This window comes from Macrobrachium rosenbergii, chromosome 55, assembly GCF_040412425.1.
Source record: "Macrobrachium rosenbergii isolate ZJJX-2024 chromosome 55, ASM4041242v1, whole genome shotgun sequence".
Taxonomy (NCBI): domain Eukaryota; kingdom Metazoa; phylum Arthropoda; class Malacostraca; order Decapoda; family Palaemonidae; genus Macrobrachium; species Macrobrachium rosenbergii.
In genome coordinates this window covers 1340345-1360640 of record NC_089795.1, presented here as the reverse complement: position 1 = coordinate 1360640, position 20296 = coordinate 1340345, and the positions used below count along the sequence as shown (strand labels likewise).

The following is a 20296-nucleotide window of genomic DNA, read 5'->3' as shown; positions in this document are numbered from 1 at the left end:
GAGATTATTTATTATCTTTTTGGATGCAAGCGTTAGTGTCTTTGAAGCCTCACTTTTTTTATTTTTTTTGGCCATAGTCGACTCAATTTTACGCTTGACCTCTACACCAAGGCAAATGTAGCCTTCAAAAATGCCATACTAAAAGATTAATGAAGCATATATCATAAGGGTAGTTAGGAAATACACACAAATTGAACAATTTCAGGCGGTTCTGGTGTTTTCCCGTCCTCAGTGGCTTCTTCGTCCGAAACCGAAATCCAAATCTTTCCAGGAACTTATTTATTCTACAGGTATCAATAAACATTTATTGATTTGTGAATATCTTATTGGCAAGTGGGATATACGGATCAAAGGTTGTCAAGGCAGAGAGAGAGAGAGAGAGAGAGAGAGAGAGAGAGAGAGAGAGAGAGAGAGAGAGAGAGAGTTTTATATTTAATCTGATTATGAAGGGTTTTGATAACGTTTCTCAATGAAAGTACCTTTCCATTTCACCCAACATATTTAGGTACAAAATTATTATTACTGAAGATTTTAATTTCACTTAAACACGAAGAAGAACTCATCGATATAGCACTGTCGACGTGTCTCGTTAAAAGTGTAACGACCGAACGGTCATTCGCGGTCGTTAACGATTTGTTTACGTTCCCGAGATGATCGGACCTACTATAAGTACCGCGGCCCGCCGAAAATCAGTGAAGACCTGGACTCGGTGAAGTGAATGTGTGCACGAGCTTTGGATGAGGAAAACCGTTGTTGGGTATATAGTGAGTTTTTTTTATATATATTCCATTGGTCGTTCTCGTTTCATTACGCTTTCAGAAACTGAATTTTCGGCAGTTTCTCGTTGACATCCGGTTTAGCTAATGTTATTTAGAACTCGCGTGAATTTTCCTCTAGCTATTGAACGTATTTTTATGGTCGTTTTATTTTCGTGATAGTGAGTAGGTCTGGTCATAGGTAGACTTTCTCATGCATTACGGTTTAGAAGTGCCCAAAAATCCTCCAAGTTTCTGAATTGGTAACTATTGTAAATTTAGTATTCGATATTCCAGAACCATATATATATATCAAATAATGGCAGAGGTATGAAAGATTTTATTCGTTATTCCAGAACCCTAAAAAGATTTTTTCTGGGTTTTTATTACAAATTTAATTTGAAGAAACTATGGTTTTACGTTTGGTTTTAGGTGTCTTAGGCTTGTTTTTCTTTTGTTTAATCGTTTCAGCTAAAGTTTCTGCCGTGATTTTGAAGAGGAAATATATTTAATGTTTGAGTCCCTCTCTTTTCCAGTGGCCGTGGAATATTTTGAGACATTTGACATATGTTTATATACCTAATGCACTGCTTCTCAAAAGAATTTTCCCTTCATTTCTCGCAGTTAAGCCTCAAAATCCCTTTTAATTTCATTGTTGGCACAAATTGACAATTCGTTACTCGGCATAAGAGCGGTGGAAGCGGGCGAGTACAACACCAATTATATTTTCCCTTTTAGTATAACTTTTTGTAGTACAGTGAAAACTAATTCGTTGAAGGCATTGTTGTCAGGCATAGCATTTGTCAGAATGATAAGTTATTATGGCTCCGTTTGGAGAATAAGGTGGTATTAAAATCATGACAAGGCTATTTTATTTGGAAGTCTTCCGTTTTTTTAATTAATTATATTTTTCATTGGTAATTCGTTCAATCATACATTTTTAATAGGTTGACTTTTTTATAGCGTAATTGACTTCTTTCACATTTTTTGTTTTGGTTTATGTACTTTTCTAGGTAACCAACTGGTTCTTAACCATAACCTTTACACAGGATTGTTTTTCGTGGTTGTAAATTTAAATGTACGTTTTTTTCAAAATAAGGTGTGCTTATATTTTATGATGATGTGTCTTGTCTTCATTTTTTATCGTCAGAATAGTTAGAGTTTCTTTTTAGTTTTTTTTTAAATTTGCTTGTATTTTCACTTCAGGCGATATTTTGTTTTTTGAACAGTCCCACAGGGATATTCATTGTGTACAAATTGTCTCTCGCAGTGTACAAATAACTTACAATTTTTATTCACTTTACAGATAGGAGATATAGATGAAGATGGCTTACATGCTTCACTTAAATGTCTATAGAAGCTTATCCTGACTTAGCAGTATCTCAAGGTGTGTTTCAGGTCACCATATTTTAGTGCTTTAAAGACTACAAGAAGTATTTTATATTCTATTCTTGTTTTTACTGGGAGCCAATGTAGCTCAATTAGTGCTGGGTTATTTTGGAGCGTAGTCCTTTTATTAATCTGGGGTAGGTTTTTTTAGTAGGTAGTTAGGAGACCGTAGTATGTAACATTGCAGTGGTCAAGCCTCGAAAGTATTTGGTTGCAAATTGCTGTTTTGAGAGTATCTACTTTTAGGTATTTTCTAACAAATGCAATGTTTCCAATGATAGTTACAGCTTATTATAATATGCAATATATGGTTTTTCATCGACAATTTATCATGAAATACTCAAGTCCTCACTGCTGCTGCAATGTTTTGTTGTTGAACCAATAGTTATTCTTTTGAAGTGTTCATATTTTTGAAGTGCACTGTCAGATCCAAATAGTGTACACTCAGTTTTGTCTTCATTAAGTTTTCTTCGCCCCATCCACTTTTTGATAGCTTTCATTAATACATCAATTTTACTAATGGCGTCTTCCACCGTTTCGTCAGGAAGATAGAACTGAGTATCATCAGCGTACAGTTTATACTTAACCTTGTGCTTGTTTGGAATTCTAGATAGTTCGTGTAAATGACAAATAGCAGAGGACCCAGAACGCTGCCTTGGGGCACTCCTTTTGTTAGGCTTTTCTTTTCTGATTTCACATTTGATATAACCACCGCAACCCTGTTTTCTAAGTAACTTTTGTACCTTTTGTGTACATCTTCGATGCCTATTGCTCTCAGGTCCTCAAGCAGTAGATTGTGGTCAACTGTGTCAAATGCTGCACTTAGGCCAAGCATAACCGGGGTGCCACATTTTCCATTTGCCATCAATTTTTTTATTTTTATTTTTATTTTGTATATGTAGTCTCAATGTAGTCTCTGTAGTTTTTCGAGTGGTTTTTCTGTACGCTTACTGATCATCAGGTATAATCTTGAGTTGTCTCAAGTGTTTCCACGTTTGTGAACTTACGTTCCATAAGTTTTGATAAGTACGATAGGTTTGGTATTGGTCTATAGAAGCTCAGATTTTCTTTATCGCCCATTTCCTTTATAGGCCGGCCTTAGTACAGGCAAGCTTCTCACTGTTTTGGAAAGGAAGCCTGCTAAACTCATTTTGATAATATCAAAATATAACCTTCCTGCAACTGTCCAAAGTTTTTTGCCTCTTTCAAATCACTCGAGGGAGACGGGTCATTGTCACAGTAGGTGTTTTTTACAATTTTTATCATCGTTTTTCAAAATCATTGTTCAGTTCTTTAAACTTGCTGAGTTTGCTGTTTCTCATTATGATCACTGGGAGATCAGGAGGATCTCCTTATCGAAACTGACATTCTTTCAATTTTTTCTTCAAAGTAGTTCACAAAATTATCGGCCAGTTTTTGTAGTTACTAGTTACATTAGGTAGAACTTTTTTCTTGAGTCCCAATATTCCTGCTAAATTGTCATGGATTTTTAAGGGGATTTTTCTCTACACTAAACGTCTTATTGTAAAATATTTTCTTGGTTTTCATAATCAAGTCGTTGTACTGATTTCTGGCTGTTTTATCCAGTGATCAATTTTCACTAGTTGATTCTTTCGATCTTTCCCATAGATCTTCCATTTTTCTTTTCTTTTTCTTAGCTTCACGTAATTCACTGTTAAACCATTTGGCATTTTCTTTAAATATTATCTGCCTAGTTACTTCTGGACATATATCGTTTTAGCTTGACGCCAACATAGGCTACTTTTGCTATGGAATGTAAAACAGCTTACACATACTTGGTGGCCTGTCAAGGTATTCCTCAAATTACACCTGTACTCTTGGCTTATTACTCTTATTTTCTTTATACTCTACAATAAATTCATCAGTGTAGTGATAGTTTTTTCCCAGTGTATAGCCTTTAGAGATATTTATACTAAATGTAACTAGTTTATGCACTGGAGATATCATGCGTTCAGGCACAACTTGTATGTCACTCACAATCTCGTTTTTTTTTATCACTGGGTCAATGGTATGGTTCAATAATGATGTTGGTTTTTTCACAACATTTACGAGGTCGTGGCTTTAAAGTAACTCTATAAATTCTTTTTCACATTTGTCATCGTTATTCAGATGTAGATTGAAGTCACCACAAATCAGTATATTTTTGATGTCAGCTAACATGTCGAGGAAGTCACTGAATTCGTCTAAGAACAATGTCTTGTGCTTGGTGGTTTATAGACTGTTATGATTTGTATGTGGTTGTGTGGAATTTTGGTGTTTATGTATTCAAATGTACTGAACACATTTTGGTTCGTTATAGATACTTTGTACACTTTTTTGACAAATATTCCCACACCACCACCGTCTGTTTTCTCTCGGTACATGGGAAAAGTTGAGATCATGGGGTCACTTCGTTTATTTTAGAATAATCACATTATTGCTTAGCCAAGTCTCCGTTAGCATGCATATATCTAGATTTTGATCATTTATAAGATTTCTAATGGTGTTAGTTTTATTACCTACGGACTGTGTTTAGAAAATTGCATAGAAGATTATTAGTCAAAGCCATGATCCGTATTTTTTTTTTGACATTCTTTATATACTATGCACTTATTGCCATCACATGTTTTATGATTAGTATCACTATGGCCTTTCCTTACACAGTTTAATGCTTTAAGGTGATGCTAGCAAATTCATTTGATTTGTGATTTTCACCACATCTAGGGCAAACTTGGTCATTTCTACAATATGTTGCGCTATGACCAAATTCCTGGCATAGCACTGATATGGCATGTATCAGTCGTACACTTTGTAACGGCGATACAGTGTAGAGTGTGTCACCACTATCATAGATAGCCTTTCGTATTTGTGGTGTGCATTTGATATAGTGCTTATATTTGTCATCTTTGGCTTTCATTTCCTTTACAATTTTCAGATCGTCATTTTCAGAAATGAGATTACCTAACCATGGATTTTTCTTTAGTGTTCTTGACAATGTCATATACTTTTATTTTTGGTTTAAGTTTACCCTTCTCATTTACTGATTTATTGCTGATTTCTTGAATCTCCTTTTTTTTGCTTTTTCTAAGTTTTTACTGTGTGGAAATCTTACAAATGTCCATCTCTTGTTTTAACCTGTTCAACTGGCGCCGTTACATTACTCATAATTTTTCTCTTCATTTTCTGCTGTGCTCTCTTCGTTTGTAGATTTGATCAGAAGCTTTTTTTTTTTTTGGTCTTTAGTGATTCAGCATAAATTTTTTAGTGATTCAGCATAAATTTTGTCGTTGTTTGTCATGGTCTTTACATATTTGTCAACATTGTCAGCTTTGTTTTGGATTTCATCTATGTTGGTCATTACATCACTAGTTTTCTAAGCCGAATCCTGAATCAACTTTGCTAACATCTCTGCTTTTATTTCTTCAAGTTCATCTTCAATGAGTTTTTGTGTTATTTGTTCAGACCTCTTGCAGTTTTACAGAAGTATAATATGTTGTCACACCGAAGTATGGTTGTGTATCCGTCCTCAAAACCTGAACATTTGTAGTGGAACCATTATCACACATTTCACAGAAGCAAGTTCCTTCCTCATCAACTTCATCAGAGCAATGTCCGCAAGTTTGACTCTCTCTAAATTTGGATTGACTCATCCTCCTCCAGTATTTTCTTTAGCGTTCCATTTTTGCTTCGATAATTATGAGATAATGTTAATATGATAGTGTGAACTTTTTTTTTGATTTAATTTCTATTCTCTTCCTAAAACTTTGAACATTCAAGTCAGGCACTTTTCACAGAGCACTGCACACACACATCCTACTCTCACGGAAGCTTCTTGGTAATGTCGCCCATGGAAAACTAATGAATATAAAGCACTGACGTCAGTGATTAGACATGATGGCCTTTATTGCCAATCCGATAGGGGTAAAGATAAGGAGAGGTCAGGACGGTTTCTTACAGTGAGGTTTCTTGAATGGCACCATGAAATTGAAGTGGCTCTGCTGTATTTGTTATTCCAGGGCCCTGTAGTAGTTACATTAGGGAGTGAAAATGTGTAAACTAATTTTTTTTGTTTCTATCGCGTGAAGGGTATTTATCATATTTAGAAAAACCGTGGTTTTTACATTTCGCTATCTTATCAGTTTCCCTTCATATTGTTTTATGACTTTCCACCGTGATAATTAATGAGGAATTGTAGAGTGAGGAAGGGTAGAATTTTAGCAGCCTAATTAACTTCCTTCGTTCGAGGTGGCCCTAAAATAGAGTAATCTTATTTTTATACCAAATTTAAAACTTCTTGCTAGAAATATAGTCGTCCAGTTGTTTATGCAAGTGTCATTTTTCTAGGAAAAGTGCCCAAGAATCTTTGAGTTTCTTAGCTGGTAACAATTGTAAATTTAGTCCATGTAAGCGATTGTTTTTGCAAACCACTTGATTTTCCTTGTGGTGAAACCGAGCTTCTTGTCGTTTATGGAAAACTACTTAAAGCACGATTGTTGGTGGTAAGGCATTATTGCTATTAGAATGCAAACGTTAGTTTTATATTGCCAGTCCTATAGGATAAAAAAAAAGGGCAGGATGTGAATGCTATAATATACAGTATTATAGAAAAGAGGTTTCTTGGGAGGCATCGGGAAATTGGAAGTGGCTCTGTCGTATTCAACGGCCATATAGCCTACATTAGTGAAGGAAGATGACATGCAGGCTAATTTTTAGCTTGTTAGTGTTGCACGAAGGCTTTTTATTATATTTCGAAAACTGATTTTGACGTTATTTTAGACATCTTACATTTGTTCCCTTTGTTATATCGTTTAAGATGAAGTTTCTTCTGTGCTATTGAAGAAGAGTTGTTTATAGTGTCACTTTTAAAAGCCTACACTTGTCCCTTCTACGTATGTACGAGTAATGGCCGTATACTATGTTTTCTTCTTCTTTTCATATTATATACCAAATTTGTCACGTCTTGCTAGAATATCGCCACCCAGTTGTTTGTGCGAGTGTCGTTTCTCTTGGTAAAGTGCCCCAAAATCCTTTTAATTTGTTAGTAACAATTGCCAATTCGTTAATTGATGCCAAGAGCCAATTCGTTAATTGATGTAAGTGGCGAAACCGAACGCAAGCACTTGACAAGTGCACGTGCGTGCAACACAAACCAACCTACACCAGAGTTCCTTCTTTCACTGAAACTGGGTATGTCGTACACTGAATAGGTAGTTTAAAGAGCAACAGTCACTGATTGGGCGTTTTGGCAGTTAGAATGTGAACGTTATTTCGCCACTGGCAATCCAATAGGGGAGTTCCTCTGCTGGGCCCGCGTTCGAGTCTCTGGACGATCGATGAAGAATTAGGGGAATTTGTGGTGATAGAAATTCATTTCTCGGTATGTGATTCGGATACCACGATAAGCTGTACTGTAGGTCCCGTTGCTAGGTAACCAATTGGTTCGTAGCCACGTAAAATAAGTCTAATCCTTCGGGCCAGCCCTCTCTAGGAGAGCTGTTAATCAGCTCCTCAGTGGTCTGGTTAAACTAAGGTATACTTAACTTAATCCAATAGGGGGGAAAATAAGAATAGGAGATTATGTGACTAACCTTTAGGGTATCATAGAAATTGATGATTCTCGAATGGCCTCAGGAAATTGAAGTGGGTCTAACCTATTTATTGTTCCAAGGCTCCGTACTTTAGTGACTGAAAATTAATTATAGTGTAAACTTCTAATTAACAGAATAGGCAGGAGGCTGTGATTGCTGACGGGGATGGTAAGGTTGTCTAGCAGAATGAAAACATTGCAAACCCTCAGAGAATGCGAGATGAGACACAGTATTACACGACGAATTTTCCCAGTATCGTTGATTTATTTCAATAATTCCATGCAGAGGACTGGAAAATTAGCTACCGAGAGGATAGCTCGTAATATAGGGAGAGAAACATAGGCCGATAAGGTTACGGAATAGAAATTGTTAGTGATAAATCTACACTGCCTTTGTGAAGGATCACTGCGAAGAGAAGTGTAACTGGCATGTACTCTAAATGGGACGCCAGAATGCTAGATAATTTTCTGTAGACAGTCAATTAACATGATCTGAAGAATGAAAGGAGATCGTCAAATGTCAATATGTGAAATATTACAGCTCAGCTTCTTTTAACGTTTAATATCTATAGACTGAGTAGGTCATGAGAAATATACTGCAATACAGTCTGATTATAGGCAGATCTTGTCTGTTGCCTTAATGTGAGCGAGTTTATTCACACGAGTGAGGTTATCCAAATGAAAATAGTTTAGAAATAAATATCACTGTTATTTAGGGGTCTTAATTACTGCCTGTATTAATTAGGGTTCTGCTGTGATATGGGAATGAGGGATTAAGTTACTGGACAGTTTCTCTGACTAATGCTTTTGGTCACATTCGCCTCCTCCTGGTAGTCCTTAAACTAATGGATAGGTCAAACTTGTCAGATTATGGTGTAGCATCAATGAAAGTGAGTATGGTGCCTGTTTTTTAAATGTGGAAGTATAGTGGTATATATGTAATAATTTGAATATTTAAATTGTTGTGGTGATGTCACTGGTGGATATCTGTGGAAAAGAGCATAAGTCATCTCTGTACTTCATTCATTCTCCTCTTACGGATTTCCGCTTGACTTCTGCGATTCTGTCTCGAATGGTCACGACCTCAGCGTGGTGAGACAGTGGCAACATGGATCATCCATGATGGATGTATGACATTCATCATGTGATCCATGGCTAACAGTGACCAAAACATCTCAGGTTAGTATTGAGATTTTGTTGTTTTTAGTTCTATACTGAAGGGCAAATCATTTCAAAATTTGTTTCTTAGTGATCAGAATAGGGTGGGGATAGATATTTCACCTATGGCAAAGTCCTTAAAGAATGAAAGGGATAGTTAAAATTATGAAAACATGGCAGTAGTTAATTACTGTACAAATGTGAGATATTTCTATAAAATAAGGTATATTTCTGGAAGTTAATTCTCTGGTGTTAATATTTTTTAAGTTCAGTAGGCTAAACTAAAATCAAATTTTGTTAATTGGTGTAGTATTTTGATGTTTTTCTCCCAGTTCAATAGAAAAAAAATATTTGAGATAGTAATGGTACATTATGATGGCAAATGCCTATTTTAATGGATACCTGGAGAACACAACAATTAACTTTTCTTTGTTTCAGGATATTGGGTCATTGCTGCTCAAGATCATCTTTGCTGCTCAAGAGGAAACAAATATGAGGTGTTCTTAGCAGATCATTACGTGGAAGGTTAGTTCCTGTTGTTAAATAAATTTATGTATTTTTTATACAAGAAAAAAAGTTTGATTAGCCTCTTGAGGTTAAATAGTTTGCAGATAGTGAAAACCTTTATTTCATCTCTTGAGGCTAAATAGTATGCAGATAATCTTTTATTTAATCTCTGGAGGCTAGATAGTTTGCAGATGATAAAAAAATTGATTTAATCTCTTGAGGCTAATTAATTCATGGATAGTCAAAAAGTTTAATCTCTCGAGGCTAAATAGTTTGCGGATAGTAAAAAAGTTTATTTAAACTCTCGAGGCTAAATAGTTTACAGATAGTCAGAGTTTATTTAATGTCTTGAGGCCAAATAGTGTGCAGATATAGTAAAAAAGTTCATTTAAAAGTTCATTTAATGTCTGGAGGCTAACTAGTTTGCAGATAGTAAAAAAAATTCATTTAATCTCTTTGAGGCCAAATAGTTCGGGGATAGTCAGAGTTTAATCTCTCGAGGCTAAATAGTTTGCAGATAGTCAAAAAGTTTAATTTCTCGTGGCTAAATAGTTTCCAGATAGTGAAAAAAATTTAATCTCTTGAGGCCAAATAGTTTGGGGATAGTGAAAGAGTTTTATCTCTCGAGGCTAAATAATTTGCAGATAGTCAAATAGTTTATTTAATCTCTCGTGGCTAAATAGTTTCCAGATAGTGAAAAAATTTAATCTCTCGAGGCCAAATAGTTCGTGGATAATCAGAGTTTAATCTCTCGAGGCTAAATAGTTTGCGTATAGTCAAAAAGTTTATGTGATCTATCAAGGCTAAATAGTTTACCAATAGTCAAAACTGATTATTTTAGTAAAATTGTTTTCAGCAAATCCTAGAATTGAACTAAACTTGAGGCAGTAAGTTTATGGTGGGTGTAGGTGAAATATTTGTGTACATACAATATTTTATTGTATGTTTATGTTAGTAGGCCTCTGCAGTGCTGGTTTGAGACATGTTCGTGATGCAGTGTTTATTTCTTAGTGATTAGGAAGGGTAGTAGACATCTGTAATGCTTTTACAAAATATTTGATAATCTCGAAAAGTAGTTTGAGTATTTGCATTAAGCCAGCAATTTGAGTTATTTCGTAAAATCAACATGTGAATTATGTGAAGCAACAAAATTCGCTCAATGATTGTGTGAGCTAGATGAATGCTGCATAATGAATGTTGAATTGCCAATTGTTATTTATTTCTCGTATAAAAGAAAAAACTATTTATTTCAGGCCTTTGAGGCTAACGATTTGCAGATAGCCAAAAAGTTTATTAATCTCTCAAGGCTAAATAGTTTGTGGATAGTCAAAAAGTTTATTTAAACTCTTGAGGCTAAATAGTTTGTAGATAGTCAAAAAGTTTATTAATTTCTTGAGGCTAAATAGTTTGTCGATAGTGAAAAAGTTGATTTGAGGTGAGGCTAAAGAAGTTTCTGATAGTTTTCAAAAAAGTTTATTAATCTCTGAAGGCTAAATAGTTTGTGGATAGTTAAGGAGGAATGAGGTTTTGCATTTGAAAACGTCTTTGAGTGATTGAGACAGTTTCTGAGTGTATTTTGTTTTTTTTTGTTAGTGCAGTGTGTTAATTCCTTGAATTAATGTACATTATGATGGTACAGCACCAACGTGGGATACCAGTATTGTACTGTTAGGATTTTTGTAACAGTTTGAATAATTTAAGAATTTTGTGGGAGAGTGAGAGTAAGAGGTCAGGATGAGTGAGATAGAGAAACTGAGATGGAACTCTGGGTGGCTAGGGAACTCCAGGGTAGGCTGGAGGAGGTAAGAATGGGAGGCTGAGGAGTGAGAATGAGGAGTTGAGGAGTCAGTTGGAGAGATGGGGGAATGCTAAGGAGTCCTCAAAAAGAAGAAATGAAAGAGGAGATGAAAGAGTATGAAGAAAGAATGGATCTTTTGTATTTAAAGAAGTTTGAGTCTGCAGTAAGCAGGATGCAGAAATGATGAAGGGAATGCTTAGGAGTTCTTTGGAGAAGGAGCTGTAGGAGGAGGTTCCCTGGGTCTCTCGGGATGGGCCAGAAGGGTTGCAGAAGGTAGAGAAGAGTGAGATGAGAGTGATGGAAGTGATTTAGGTGCAGTAAAGAAAAGAAGGGAGAGATGCTGGCTAAAGGTAAACGGGAGGAGAACAAAGGTTAAGAAAGGGGTGAGGAAAAAAAAAAAAAAAAGGAAAGGGAAAAGGAAGATCAGAAAGAAAGTTGAATTTGGAAATTGGAAATTAGAGGAATGAATGAGATGAGTTGATAGTGAAGATTGGATAAGGTAGTTAAGAAGAAGGTAAGAAAAGCGCAGTTGGGAGGATGGATGTTAGTGTGGGAAAGTGGATTCACTGTATTCGGAAGAGTGTGAAATTTGGTAGTCAGAAAGTGAAAGTGGAGAACTGAGCGCAGATTTAGGTGACAGTAAAGAAAAGAAAGAAGATGCTGGAAGGCTATGTATGTGAAAGAAGTGCTAAAATGGTTATTTAATGGAGTATGAAGAGTATGGAAGTAGGGATATTTAAATTTTTTAAGGGAGTATGAAGGTTATTGCATGGCTAAATATGTTTAAGAGAGAATAAGAAAAGGGTATGGGAGGATGGATGGAGTTAGAGAGTAAGAAAGTTTTTTTAACAGGTTTTTTTTTGAGTATATATGGGGTGGTAATGAGAGTGTAGGTCATGTGTCCTATGAAAGTATTAAAAGTGACCATAACATATTATATATAGGATTATAGAACAGGCAAGAAAAAAAAATAGTGTTAAGTTTAAGAGGATTATAAACATGATTTGATGATTTCATGATGAGGCAAGAATGAATGATGGTGAATCTTTGGATATGTACGTCTGTCGGTTGGAAACATTAGCCAGAAGGAAATTTGGTGATGAGGAATAAATGAGTGCAAAGAGTTAGTACGAAAGTTGTTGGCGACGGTAAAAGAGGTGTGTATGAGTTCATAAATAGGAAGCGCAGGAAAAGACGAAGTGGACAAATGAAAGGTTGAGGTGGAATGAAATTTTGGATCTGGTTGAAGACCATGAGGTTGACAGATGCGCGAAAGAGAGTAGGAGTGTTAGCGTTAGGGCAGAGGTACCAGAATTCAGAAGCTATAGGGAAGCAGTTTTGGCAGGACCGAGGTGTGGATGGCAGAGCAAGTAGTTGATAGAAGTGTGTAAACGTAAATAATGCAAATATCAAGGGGCCAGGAGAGAGATAGAAGTAGTAGTATTGGAAGAGTAGGGTGGGTTAGTTATGATCTCGGGCAGAAATGTTAAAGGTGTGGGAAAGTGGGGCATAAGAAAAATGAATGTCGGTGGGCATTGGGAGCTTGCTTTTTGGGTGTGGAGAAACGGGGCATTTGGTGAGTGAATGTAAGAGGTTAGGGGTATCAAGTGTTATAGGTGTGGGCAGATAGGACATATAGCCAGTGGCTGTCGGGGTACCCATGGGGGCATAATTTGTGGTAACTGTGGGTAAAATGCGCATTATGCCAGGATGTGTAAGGAAGTGAGAGCAAAGTGTACCGAATGTGGGGTGGAAGGTCATGTGGCGAGTGTGTGTAGGCGAATGAGAGTGGGGCAGAGTACCAGTTCAGGAAACTAAGTAGTGAGGGGTTCAGTTGGGTGGATCCTCCAGAATGCAGCCGGTGAGGGTAATGCATGTGCATGAAGGGTTGATGCTGAGAAAGGGGTTTGGGGGGTAAAACGCACGAGTGTGAGCGTGCAAGTGATTTGTAAGGGTGTGTGTTTGATTGCTCTGATTGATACTGGGTGTAGTGTAAATGTGTTGTTTAAAAATGGGTACGATATGTTACGGGTTGAGTGTGAGATAAGGAATTGTAAGGGTGAGGTCCGTGGGATAGGAAATTTAGGGGTACCTATAGTAGGGATGATGTGTGAAAAGATAGGAATTGGTGGGGTAGTGATGGATGAGAGTGATTTTTGTGTGATTGAGGGGGCTAATGATAAATACGATATGTTGTTAGGATATAGATTTTTGAAGGGGTGTGGGATGGTGGTCCGTCCGAGTGAGAGTGTTATAGAGTTGCATATGAAGGGGTGTAATGGGGGTTTGGATTTGTTGAGTGAGGAGGAGGTTGAGAAAATGCAGGATCAGAGTGTGTGGGGTCAGTATGTTACGGCGGTGTGTATTGTGGGGGGTGAGAGTGGAGGATTGGCCCCCTGAGTTGGATGCATACAGGAGGGTTGCTGGACGGTTTGTGGTGTGTAGGAATGTGGTGTACTTTTTGCATCAGGAGGGGTTGTGTAATGAAGGGGTGTATATACCGGTGTTTTCCTTCGATGCAGCCGTGAGTATGTCTCTGTTGGTACATGATCGTTTTGGGCATTTAGGAAAGAATAAGTTGTGGGGGTGTATGAGAGAGAGATTGTATGTGCCTGGGTTGAACAAGATTTGTGCGGATGTAGCTGTCACGTGTGAAGATTGTCAGAGAGGGAAATATCAGTGTGTGCAAGCAAATCCAGTCTTACGACTGCAGATGAAAGAATTGTTTGAGATGGTTGTGACTGATTGCGTGTCATTACCACGGACTGCAAGAGGGCATGTGGGAATGATTGTGATGGTGGATCACACGAGTAAGTTTGCATATGCGGTCCCCATCAAGGATAAAAAGTGAAACTGAGTGAAACTGTTGTTGAATGGTAGGGCAAGTAATATTGCCGATGTGTGTATGTAGGCCTGTGAGAATGTTGAGTGACAATGGGCCTGAGTTTGTGGGGTGGCAGTTTGAGGAAATGTTGAGGCAGTGGGGTATTGTGCATGTGTATGCCACTCCGTATATGCCGAGTGCGAATGGTTTGGCTGAGAGAACTTTGAGAACGATGACAGAGATTTTGCAAATGATGAGTAAATGTGATGACGATTGGGATGTACATGTTGGACGTGCAGTGTGGGTGTATAACTCCACGTTGCATAAGAGCTTGGGTATGTCTCCTTCGAAATATGTGTTAAATTTTGAGAGGATGGTTAGACCAAGGTTGGGGTTAACGGAGGATGACCGTTGGTTATGGAAGAGGGCGAGTGAAAGATTTGAAAGTTTTGGTTTGATGAAGTGCCAATTGTTATTGATTTCTCGTATAAAAGAAAAAAACTATTTATTTCAGGTCTTTGAGGCTAAACGATTTGCAGATAGCCAAAAAGTTTATTAATCTCTCAAGGCTAAATAGTTTGTAGATAGTCAAAAAGTTTATTAATTTCTCGAGGCTAAATAGTTTGCCGATAGTGAAAAAGTTTTTTTAAACTCTGGAGGCTAAATAGTTTTCTGATAGTCAAAAACTTGATTAATCTGTGAAAGCTACATAGTTTGTGAGTAGTGAAAAAGTTTATTTCTGGAGGCTATATAGTTTGTGGATACTGTAGTCAAAAAGTTTGTTTAATATCTGGAGGGTAAATAGTTTGCAGATAGCTAAAACTGAATATGTTGGTAATTAGTTTTTTGTGGGCAATCGTGGAACTGAAGTAACCTTGAGGCAATACGTTTATGGTAGGCATAGTTGGAATGTTTGTGCACGTACAATATTTGATTGTATGTTTAGTGTTAGCGGCCATGCAGTGGTGGTTTGAGGCTAGTTGTTGAAGCAGTGTTTGGGAAGTGAGTGCAATAGTTGAAATTTGTTAGCATTAATAAAATTATAGATGCACATGTAGATTTTGTAACAGCTGAAATTTGAGTGTGGTATTTTTATTTGTATGGTTAATGAGTGAGGAAGGGAGGGGTTTTCAGGGATAGCTGAAGACTTTAACCAAATCCAATTTACTAACAATGGAAAGAGCTCTACGAGCATAAGTCGCCTCTTACTTTACTTCCTGCTTTTTAATCCTCTTGTGTCCGGGTCAGTTACAGCGTCCAAAGGCTTGTTGCCGATTCCTGGCTGACTTCTGTGACTTTAGCCAAATCCAATCCTCTTGTGTCCGGGTCAGTTACAGTGTCCAAAGGCTTGTTGCCGATTCCTGGCTGACTTGTGTCACTTTAACCAAATCCAATTTACTAACAATGGAAAGAGCTCTACGAGCATAAGTCGCCTCTTACTTTACTTCCTGCTTTAATCCTCTTGTGTCCGGTACAGTTACAGCGTCCAAAGGCTTGTTGCCGATTCCTGGCTGACTTCTGTGACTTTAACCAAATCCAATCCTCTTGTGTCCGGGTCAGTTACAGCGTCCAAAGGCTTGTTGCCGATTCCTGGCTGACTTGTGTCACTTTAACCAAATCCAATTTACTAACAATGGAAAGAGCTCTACGAGCATAAGTCGCCTCTTACTTTACTTCCTACTTTCAAATTAATGTCCTCTCTCACTTGTTTAAGTAAAGAACTTGATTTTGGGATTGGTGTGGGTGTGGCAGCCCATATCAATTTCAATCTCAGGAGTCCCTTTCTGAGGGGCTTATCTCACGGTTTAGGGTTCCGTGACAGTACCGGGCGAAGGTGAAGTTTTGGCATGCTTCATCTTCCCTGGTATTGACGTCCCCTACTGTCTCGACGGTCATGTCCTCAACGCGGTGAGACAGTGGCAACATGGTTCATTCATGATGGATGTATATCATTCTTCATGTACGATTCATGGCTAATTATGACCATAACATCACAGGTTAAAGTCTCGGCTGAGTCAAATTTTGTATTTAAAGAAGAAGAATGGTGCATTGTGGTCACCAACAATAATGCTGTTACAAAATCTACATCATCACTGCAGTATTAGTTTATCAACTTTCAACCGTAAATTCTAGTCGTTTCGTAAAAATATTGAAATTATTTCATAATAAATGCCTTTATCAATTAAGAAGTGAATGGAGTTGAGGATGCTAATGTAGCTGATAATCTGCTTTATATGTTTCATGACACAGAATTAGAGTAGGTTATAAGAAAATTGACCTGTATGAAAGTGGTTGAGAGAGGATTAATATTTTGATGAATTAGGAACGTGTGTTGTCCTCTGCTTGTGGACAGTTTCCCCAGCAAATATTTGCTTTCAGTCAGATTTCACCCATGGTAAAGTCCTTAAAGAATGAATAAAAAGGTTAATATTTAGACCAATATGGCAGCAGTAAATTATATATTTGATATAATTCTTGAAAATAAGGTATATTTCAGGAAGCTGTTTCTCTAAAGTGTTAATTTTTCCATAGTCAGTAAACTTAGTTCATTTAAGTTTTGTTAACTGGTGAAGATATTTTATAATGCTTATTAAATACTGTTTCTATTTGATTAAAATAAGCTTCAAATATTCACCCAATTCAGTAGGAAAAAATATTCAAGAGAGTAATGATGTGTTGCGATGGCAAAAGCCTGCTTTAATGGACACGTGGAGAGAGAACAAATTAAGATATTTCTTTTGTTTCAGGATACACTGTTGGGTTATATTTGCTGCTCAGGTGAAAGAAATACGGGGATGAAGTTTTTGCGGATTTTGACGTGGCTTGAAGGTTTGTTGAAGTGCCAATTGTTATTGATTTCTCGTATAAAAGAAAAAACTGTTTATTTCAGGTCTTTGAGGCTAAACGATTTGCAGATAGCCAAAAAGTTTATTAATCTCTCAAGGCTAAATAGTTTGTAGATAGTCAAAAAGTTTATTAATTTCTCGAGGCTAAATAGTTTGCCGATAGTGAAAAAGTTTTTTTAAACTCTGGAGGCTAAATAGTTTTCTGATAGTCAAAAACTTGATTAATCTGTGAAAGCTACAGTTTGTGAGTAGTGAAAAAGTTTATTTCTGGAGGCTATATAGTTTGTGGATACTGTAGTCAAAAAGTTTGTTTAATATCTGGAGGGTAAATAGTTTGCAGATAGCTAAAACTGAATATGTTGGTAATTAGTTTTTGTGGGCAATCGTGGAACTGAAGTAACCTTGAGGCAATACGTTTATGGTAGGCATAGTTGGAATGTTTGTGCACGTACAATATTTGATTGTATGTTTAGTGTTAGCGGCCATGCAGTGGTGGTTTGAGGCTAGTTGTTGAAGCAGTGTTTGGGAAGTGAGTGCAATAGTTGAAATTTGTTAGCATTAATAAAATTATAGATGCACATGTAGATTTTGTAACAGCTGAAATTTGAGTGTGGTATTTTTATTTGTATGGTTAATGAGTGAGGAAGGGAGGGGTTTTCAGGGATAGCTGAAGACTTTAACCAAATCCAATTTACTAACAATGGAAAGAGCTCTACGAGCATAAGTCGCCTCTTACTTTACTTCCTGCTTTTTAATCCTCTTGTGTCCGGGTCAGTTACAGCGTCCAAAGGCTTGTTGCCGATTCCTGGCTGACTTCTGTGACTTTAGCCAAATCCAATCCTCTTGTGTCCGGGTCAGTTACAGTGTCCAAAGGCTTGTTGCCGATTCCTGGCTGACTTGTGTCACTTTAACCAAATCCAATTTACTAACAATGGAAAGAGCTCTACGAGCATAAGTCGCCTCTTACTTTACTTCCTGCTTTAATCCTCTTGTGTCCGGGTCAGTTACAGCGTCCAAAGGCTTGTTGCCGATTCCTGGCTGACTTCTGTGACTTTAACCAAATCCAATCCTCTTGTGTCCGGGTCAGTTACAGCGTCCAAAGGCTTGTTGCCGATTCCTGGCTGACTTGTGTCACTTTAACCAAATCCAATTTACTAACAATGGAAAGAGCTCTACGAGCATAAGTCGCCTCTTACTTTACTTCCTACTTTCAAATTAATGTCCTCTCTCACTTGTTTAAGTAAAGAACTTGATTTTGGGATTGGTGTGGGTGTGGCAGCCCATATCAATTTCAATCTCAGGAGTCCCTTTCTGAGGGGCTTATCTCACGGTTTAGGGTTCCGTGACAGTACCGGGCGAAGGTGAAGTTTTGGCATGCTTCATCTTCCTGGTATTGACGTCCCCTACTGTCTCGACGGTCATGTCCTCAACGCGGTGAGACAGTGGCAACATGGTTCATTCATGATGGATGTATATCATTCTTCATGTACGATTCATGGCTAATTATGACCATAACATCACAGGTTAAAGTCTCGGCTGAGTCAAATTTTGTATTTAAAGAAGAAGAATGGTGCATTGTGGTCACCAACAATAATGCTGTTACAAAATCTACATCATCACTGCAGTATTAGTTTATCAACTTTCAACCGTAAATTCTAGTCGTTTCGTAAAAATATTGAAATTATTTCATAATAAATGCCTTTATCAATTAAGAAGTGAATGGAGTTGAGGATGCTAATGTAGCTGATAATCTGCTTTATATGTTTCATGACACAGAATTAGAGTAGGTTATAAGAAAATTGACCTGTATGAAAGTGGTTGAGAGAGGATTAATATTTTGATGAATTAGGAACGTGTGTTGTCCTCTGCTTGTGGACAGTTTCCCCAGCAAATATTTGCTTTCAGTCAGATTTCACCCATGGTAAAGTCCTTAAAGAATGAATAAAAAGGTTAATATTTAGACCAATATGGCAGCAGTAAATTATATATTTGATATAATTCTTGAAAATAAGGTATATTTCAGGAAGCTGTTTCTCTAAAGTGTTAATTTTTCCATAGTCAGTAAACTTAGTTCATTTAAGTTTTGTTAACTGGTGAAGATATTTTATAATGCTTATTAAATACTGTTTCTATTTGATTAAAATAAGCTTCAAATATTCACCCAATTCAGTAGGAAAAAATATTCAAGAGAGTAATGATGTGTTGCGATGGCAAAAGCCTGCTTTAATGGACACGTGGAGAGAGAACAAATTAAGATATTTCTTTTGTTTCAGGATACACTGTTGGGTTATATTTGCTGCTCAGGTGAAAGAAATACGGGGATGAAGTTTTTGCGGATTTTGACGTGGCTTGAAGGTTTGTTGAAGTGCCAATTGTTATTGATTTCTCGTATAAAAGAAAAAACTGTTTATTTCAGGTCTTTGAGGCTAAACGATTTGCAGATAGCCAAAAAGTTTATTAATCTCTCAAGGCTAAATAGTTTGTAGATAGTCAAAAAGTTTATTAATTTCTCGAGGCTAAATAGTTTGCCGATAGTGAAAAAGTTTTTTTAAACTCTGGAGGCTAAATAGTTTTCTGATAGTCAAAAACTTGATTAATCTGTGAAAGCTACATAGTTTGTGAGTAGTGAAAAAGTTTATTTCTGGAGGCTATATAGTTTGTGGATACTGTAGTCAAAAAGTTTGTTTAATATCTGGAGGGTAAATAGTTTGCAGATAGCTAAAACTGAATATGTTGGTAATAATTAGTTTTTTTGTGGGCAATCGTGGAACTGAAGTAACCTTGAGGCAATACGTTTATGGTAGGCATAGTTGGAATGTTTGTGCACGTACAATATTTGATTGTATGTTTAGTGTTAGCGGCCATGCAGTGGTGGTTTGAGGCTAGTTGTTGAAGCAGTGTTTGGGAAGTGAGTGCAATAGTTGAAATTTGTTAGCATTAATAAAATTATAGATGCACATGTAGATTTTGTAACAGCTGAAATTTGAGTGTGGTATTTTTATTTGTATGGTTAATGAGTGAGGAAGGGAGGGGGTTTTCAGGGATAGCTGAAGACTTTAACCAAATCCAATTTACTAACAATGGAAAGAGCTCTACGAGCATAAGTCGCCTCTTACTTTACTTCCTGCTTTTTAATCCTCTTGTGTCCGGGTCAGTTACAGCGTCCAAAGGCTTGTTGCCGATTCCTGGCTGACTTCTGTGACTTTAGCCAAATCCAATCCTCTTGTGTCCGGGTCAGTTACAGTGTCCAAAGGCTTGTTGCCGATTCCTGGCTGACTTGTGTCACTTTAACCAAATCCAATTTACTAACAATGGAAAGAGCTCTACGAGCATAAGTCGCCTCTTACTTTACTTCCTGCTTTAATCCTCTTGTGTCCGGGTCAGTTACAGCGTCCAAAGGCTTGTTGCCGATTCCTGGCTGACTTCTGTGAC

General features: G+C 37.1%; 1 long non-coding RNA gene across 1 annotated transcript; it reads left to right on the top strand.

The window, feature by feature from the left end:
- Positions 1-8701: 8701 nt before the first annotated feature.
- Positions 8702-19595, top strand: LOC136835669 (uncharacterized). Its single transcript, XR_010852232.1, has 4 exons — positions 8702-8910; positions 9328-9414; positions 16766-16847; positions 19138-19595. It is a non-coding gene; the product is annotated as an uncharacterized lncRNA (long non-coding RNA).
- Positions 19596-20296: the final 701 nt, after the last annotated feature.